Source organism: Callospermophilus lateralis, chromosome 1 (genome assembly GCF_048772815.1).
Source record: "Callospermophilus lateralis isolate mCalLat2 chromosome 1, mCalLat2.hap1, whole genome shotgun sequence".
Classification (NCBI taxonomy): Eukaryota; Metazoa; Chordata; class Mammalia; order Rodentia; family Sciuridae; genus Callospermophilus; species Callospermophilus lateralis.
In genome coordinates this window covers 191956489-191962877 of record NC_135305.1, presented here as the reverse complement: position 1 = coordinate 191962877, position 6389 = coordinate 191956489, and the positions used below count along the sequence as shown (strand labels likewise).

General features: G+C 40.7%; 1 non-coding gene and 1 pseudogene across 1 annotated transcript; one reads left to right on the top strand and one right to left on the bottom strand.

Annotated features, from left to right (window-relative positions):
- Positions 1-666: 666 nt before the first annotated feature.
- Positions 667-775, bottom strand: LOC143384125 (small nucleolar RNA SNORA70; annotated as a pseudogene).
- Positions 776-5810: 5035 nt separating this feature from the next.
- On the top strand, positions 5811-5884 carry Trnav-uac (transfer RNA valine (anticodon UAC)). The gene has a single exon. It is a non-coding gene; the product is annotated as a tRNA-Val (tRNA).
- The last annotated feature ends 505 nt before the right edge of the window (positions 5885-6389 follow it).

The window sequence follows — 6389 nt, the reverse complement described above, 5'->3', positions numbered from 1 at the left end:
TGAGGTGCATGTGGTAAAGATTTTCTCCCAATCTGTAGGCTCTCTCTTCACATTCTTTCTCATTCTTCAAATATAAATTTTCAGTAGTTACACCAACATCATGGGAAAATAGAATTCAATTGCTTTTATTTGTGTGCAGGTGTGCAGTCATAGATTTATATAGAATGTCTGTTAGATGCTGGGTACTATCTAGGCATGAGGAACATTGCTGTGATGTGTGTGTGTGTGTGTGTAAGAGAGAGAGAGAGAGACAGAGAGATGGAGGATTTATTGGTGAGCATGATTAAGGAGGGGACAACACAGTGGATACCCTCATGAGAGCAGCATCTGCCACTTGTCCAGAAGATCATGGCTGGGGACCTGAGCTATTAGAAGTGAACCTCTTCTCAGCCACCGTGTCTTCAAATTCATCTTCGGTGAAGGTGGTGATACTTCCTTTCTTTGAGATGTGGATCTTCTGGTGGCCAAAGAACTTGAACTTTGCCCTGCGTAGGGCCTCAATCACATGTTCCTTTTTCTGCAGCTTGGGTGCAGATGGACATGATGACTTGGCCATTGTGACCCCTAGCCACCATGCCCTAGGCCTCCCAAAGGCAACCCACACACCTGTCTGGGGCCAAGATTGGGGACAGCAGGAGATCAGAGACAAGAACATCCATTGGAGCACATTGTCTCAAGATTCCTTAGGAGAACCGAAACAAGAAACAGGCTGCTGTTGGTAGCCATTGCACCCTGGGCTCCCAGGAGCAAAGAAGTTCAGCTTAATCAACTTCAGAAACATGACTTTTTTTCTTTTTTAAATCACCACAATCATTGAGCTAACATGTTTCAATAGAAGATCATAATAAGCAAAATAAATAATTTAAAAATATATATAGCCAACTAATAATTAGTGCTAACCATATAACTAAAGCATATTTCAGAAACATCTTTTGTTGTTCAGTATCCAAAAATCTATAGAGAAATAACACAAGACTTGAGTAAATGGAAAACTCACTCTATTTTTGGACGCTGGGATAAACTGTATTTTTCAGGATGACCGAACAGTATTTTTCGTCTCTTTCAGTGAAGCTTTAAAACTCCTGCCTTTAAAAAGTAGACATTTAGCTGAGTGCTGTGGCACATACTTTTAATTTCAGCTACTTGGAAAGCTGAGGCAAGAGGATTACAAGTTTGAGGTCTGCCTGAAACTTATCAAGACCCTGCCTCAAAATAAATAACAAAAAGAGCTGATATGTAGCTCAGTGGTAGAACACCCCCCGGGTTCAAGACCCAGTGCCACACACTCACACACAAAGTAAACTTTATTCCTTAGCCTTGAATCTGAGTGTGCTTATGACTATGGCAGAAATGACACCATGTGATTCCAGAGGCAACATCTCTAAAGGCAATGTAGCTTCTGCCCCGGGGTTTCTTAGAATGCTGGTTCTTGGAACCCCGCCTCCAAGCTGTGAGGTCAGACAGCCTGTGAAGAGGCTCAGGCCAATTTTAGCTCAAGGCAAATTTCGGGGTAGCATTGTTTTTTCAATGTTTCTCTCTTTTGCCTTCTCTCTCTCTCTCTCTCTCTCTCTCTCTCTCTCTCTCTCTCCTTTTTTCTCCTTCCCTCTCCCTCTGTTCTAGTTAATTGCACATCTCCACATTTTCTACAGGAAAACTGTCTTCTACAAAATAAGTGGAAAATGTTATAGCGGCCACCCATTTATCATTTGTATCTATTGTTTTAGTTTGATTTTTCTCCCCTTCCAGCTTCCTCTCTACTTTGCCTTGTTGGCATCTTGCTCTGGTTTCCAAAATCACGCCTCACAGCCTTGAGCCTCTATTCTGTAGTTCTCTGGTGCCCAGCGGCAGTTCCAGCTCTTGGTTTTGGCCACCACGTTCTAAGTGACAGCTCCCCCGAGGATCAGTTTTCAATGTTCCGAGAGACCCCTAAAGACCCCAATCAAATGCTGCTTCAGTCTTTACAGAGATTTTTTACAAATCTACATTCAGTTTCAAGTACTTGCAGTTGTTTCTGATTCTGCACTAGCACCTAATGGGTAAAGTCAGCTGGTTAAACTCTCAGAACCCTTATCACAAAGTGTAATCATATGTTGATTTGTATATGTTTATTTGTGGGGTGGTTTGTTTCTGTCTGGGTCATCACTGTGTCCCCAGCACTGAGGGGAGAGCTTGGCATATAAAAAGGAGATTAATAAATATTTGCCAAACCAGTGAGAGAATTTAGCACTTTCAACTGCGTGGGGATCGTCAACTGATCATGGAGATAATTAGATTCACACCTCCGGTTACCTCTTACATTTTTAAACAATAACAAAATTGCAAAGTGTCTAAAAGGAATGCAAATATAGTTCCGGTTTCTATTGAGTACAAGGTGTTTAGAAGTGCTGCTTCCATTCCAGTAAGAGACAAGAAGATCCTGGAGAGCCAGCAAAACAACTCTATAGATTAATTCTGCTCTCATCAAATCTGATCTGATCTAACCTACTCCATCAGGAATCTTCCTTTAGGCTAACTGGAAAAGGACCATGAATAGAGCAACCTGGGTATCTCTGGTTACACTGCAGTTAAATAAAAAGATTTTTCTAGGCCAACTAATTCTGGGTGGAAAGTTGGCAAGTTCTCTGATCAAAAGGAAACACCTCTACAATCCAACGTGAGATTTGAAGGAAAGAAAGAATTTGTCTACTCCTAAAATTTGATTTTTCTTTTTTGATTGCATGTGACTACTACAAAGGAACTGAAGGACAGGAGACTATGCAGATAGGTCTAACCAGGACAGTATTTCCCAAGCATCAGAGGCTCAGGCAGGCAATGTAGCCTGGTGACTAAGGCCTGGGCTCCAAACTGCACAGACCTGGATGCAAATATTGCCTTTTCCGTTAATAAGCTGGAAAATTTTGAGCAAGTCATTTAGCCTCTCTGGGCTTCGGTTTCTTTATTTCTAAAATGAAAATCCTAGTTACACCTACCCACGGCTTGTCATGGGGTTTATCTTTCCAATTGAAAGGAAATCACATATGTAAACGGTTTAGCATGGAATATAGAACCTATCCTATGTGTGCTTCACAAGTGGCAACCATTATTTTTACTGTTTAATGAATGTGTTCTTTTTTCATCCCTTCATTAAAGAATGGTGATATCGGGGGCCCTCAATTCCAACCCTGAAAAGGGGTCGTTGGTCTTATTGGTATGTTTAGTCCAAAGTACTTCTGTTGGGGTGAGAGTTCTAAAAATGTGAGGTATCATCAAGAAAGAAGATGGTGGGCTGGGGATGTGGCTCAAGTGGTAGCACGCTTGCCTGGTATGCGCGGGGCACTGGGTTCGATCCTCAACACCATATAAAAATAAAAAATAAAGATATTGTGTCCACATTTAGAAAAAAAACTAAAAAATAAATATTAAAAAAAGAAAAAGAAAAAAGATGGCAATTCCAGAGAGTATTTTCTAGTTTATGGGATGTTTTCTGTTGCCCACATCCTTCTGAAGTCAAGCCCACTCCCCCCATTCCATGTGACCCTGATAGAGATGTTCTCTTCCCTGGGGTGACCACCCAACATACTTCAGCCACCTGGACACGGGGATCATTCTGGAGGCCAGCATGCATCCCAAATACTGACACTATGAGACCTTTTCTGGAATTGATAAGGATGTGCACCAAAGATTTTATTTTTTAGGTATTGCATGCTTTAAAGCCAACTTAAGTTTGGAATGGCTTTTCTAAGTTAATACATTAAGGGAAACAGAGGTAGGGGTCAATGGGGTGGGGGGGTGGAGAGGGAGAGAGCAAAGCAACCAACCACGTTGTCTGAGTAGCCACCATTACATACATTTGCACCATCTTTTTTTTTTTTTTTTAAGAGAAAGAGAGAGAGAGAGAGAGAGAGAGAGAGAGAGAGAGAGAGAGAGAGAGAGAGAATTTTTTTTAATATTTATTTTTTAGTTTTCGGCGGACACAACATCTTTTGTATGTGTTGCTGAGGATCAAACCCGGGCCACACGCATGCCAGGCGAGCGCGCTACCGCTTGAGCCACATCCCCAGCCCCATTTGCACCATCTTTAACATTTCATTATGTGAGTTAATAAACTAATTTTTAGAAAATTCGGGTAGAGACTATATTGAGTCAATGTATATCACTTCCATCCCAAACAATTATCATTTATACAAATACTGTCTTGTATTTGGGGATTCCTCTAGTTGCAGACCCTGAGACAATCCCCCATTCGAAGGGAAGGGAAGCTGGGGTATCTATTCAGTGGGTCCCTTCAGTCAGTGGTTAGAGACTAATATGGGTGTGTTGATTCTCTGACATTCCAGTCTGTTTTGGGACAGACACAAGGAGCTGGCTGCCTAAGTAAGCCCTTGAGCAAGAAATGCAAATGCTGAGAGTAGAGTTGGGCCTGTGGGCATTACCATGGTAAAGCTCCAGGGAATATTTGGGGGTGGGAGTACTTACTACATCCCCAAACACTGCCATTTACTGCAATACAGTATTCAGAAAAGATCCAGACGAAGACCAGTAATAATATTCACTTACGTTGATGTACGTCCTTGGGGGTTAGAAGAGGTTTTGTCACATCTCAATCCCTTAATACATTTCTGCTAAGTCACTTATAGGAATCACTATGCCTATTTTACAAAAAAGAAAACCAGACTTAGAGAGGTTGTAAGCTGCAGAAACACACACACGGCTATTAGGTAACGCAGCCTCAAGCCTGAGTTTTCTAATTCCAACTGTGCAGGATTGAATTACAGTTGGTTTCAGAGCAACTCTGGAAAAATATGCCTTTTATAAACTTTTTTTCTCCCACTGGCACTTCCTAACCCCCATATAGCAGAAACTTCTCCGTGACAGAAAGCATGTAGTATGTCTGAGAATATGACTTCTGTTCCTGTTTCCTCTCTTTTCAAAATTCTGTGTTGTTAATATGTTAACTTTATATTTAAAAATACATTTATTATTACAAAAAAAAGGATACGGTAAGTCTGTCAATAAAGCCTAAAAAGTCTGCCTAATGGAGATCTATAAAATCTTTATAAAAAGAGTAAAATTGAACAGACTGGGAATACACAAGCCTGCTTTTCTAGTGAGTTTGTAGGGCAAATGTTAAAGAAAACATTTCTTTAATACTTCACACCTTTGCCACATTTCAAGATGAAATATCTTCACAAGAAGATTTATGGGCTTTAACAAGGTCAACAGATGTCAGAGATGATTTTGGTTTTAAAGAATGAGTTTACAAATAGGACCCTAATTAGAATCAGTTATACTCCATATATGTGCAGTATGTCAAAATACACTCTACCACATATCTAAAATATCAATTAGCTGAGAGGGTAAAATAATAGAGACTCCCCTTTAAAAGGTTTCTAAACATTAGAATGGGCATCAAAAAATACTCATGGAATCCTCATTTCTGAAAAATATCGGCATTATCTTAGAGTTCTAGACTCCTCTCAAAGAAAATTAAAGGTACTTCCAGAATAAACATAAAGAACTCTCTTAGTGGCTATTAATCTTTGATCAGCATATTTGGTTACTTGGCAATGACCTAAGGTATCCTGTGAGCCTCAAAACAGTAATACAATAATTAACACCCACCAAAGTACAAAAATATCTTTGGTGTGAATATCTCATATCATTGAATAAGAGAATCAGAAACAATGTTGACTATCCTTCACACTTAACTTCAACAGGTGTAAACTGAGCTCCTGTCTTATACCAGCCAGTATGCTCAGTACTAGGAAATTAGTGATGAACTCGACAAATATGACCCAGGTCCTCCCGGGGTAAAAATTTAATAGAGGGCTGGGGATATAGCTCAGTTTGGTAGAGTGCTTGCCTTACATGCACAAGGCCCTGGGTTCAATCCCCAGCACCACCACAAAAGAAAATTAATAGATTGCTGATTGTGACCCAATGCAGTATACTACAAAAGCTTGTCACCAGAAAACTTCATTTTAAACTGTTTAGGAGCTGAGAATTGAAAGACTGTTAGGAGCCACAAGTGGGCACAGTTGACCCAAAACTTTAGCTACCTCTAGGGGGCACAGGTGACTCAGAGCTTTCCCACGAGGGAACATCTCTGTGGGCCGACAGAAAAGGGATTCCTGTTGATGTGTGCATGCTGAGACAGGAGCAAAAAAGCAGTTTGAGCTAAATACTGTACAGCTAGTCCCTTCAACCAGTGTGTAGCTCCAGAGAGAGCCCTTAATTAAGGATCAGACGCATCAGAATTGAAAACCTGGCTCTGCTATTCACTCGTTGGGTGACCTTGGAGAGACACAGAACTTCTCAGTGCCCCAGGATCACAACTTCAAGGCCAGCCTGAACAACTTAACAAGACACTGACTCAAAATAAAAAATAAAAAAGGGTTTAGGGATGTAGG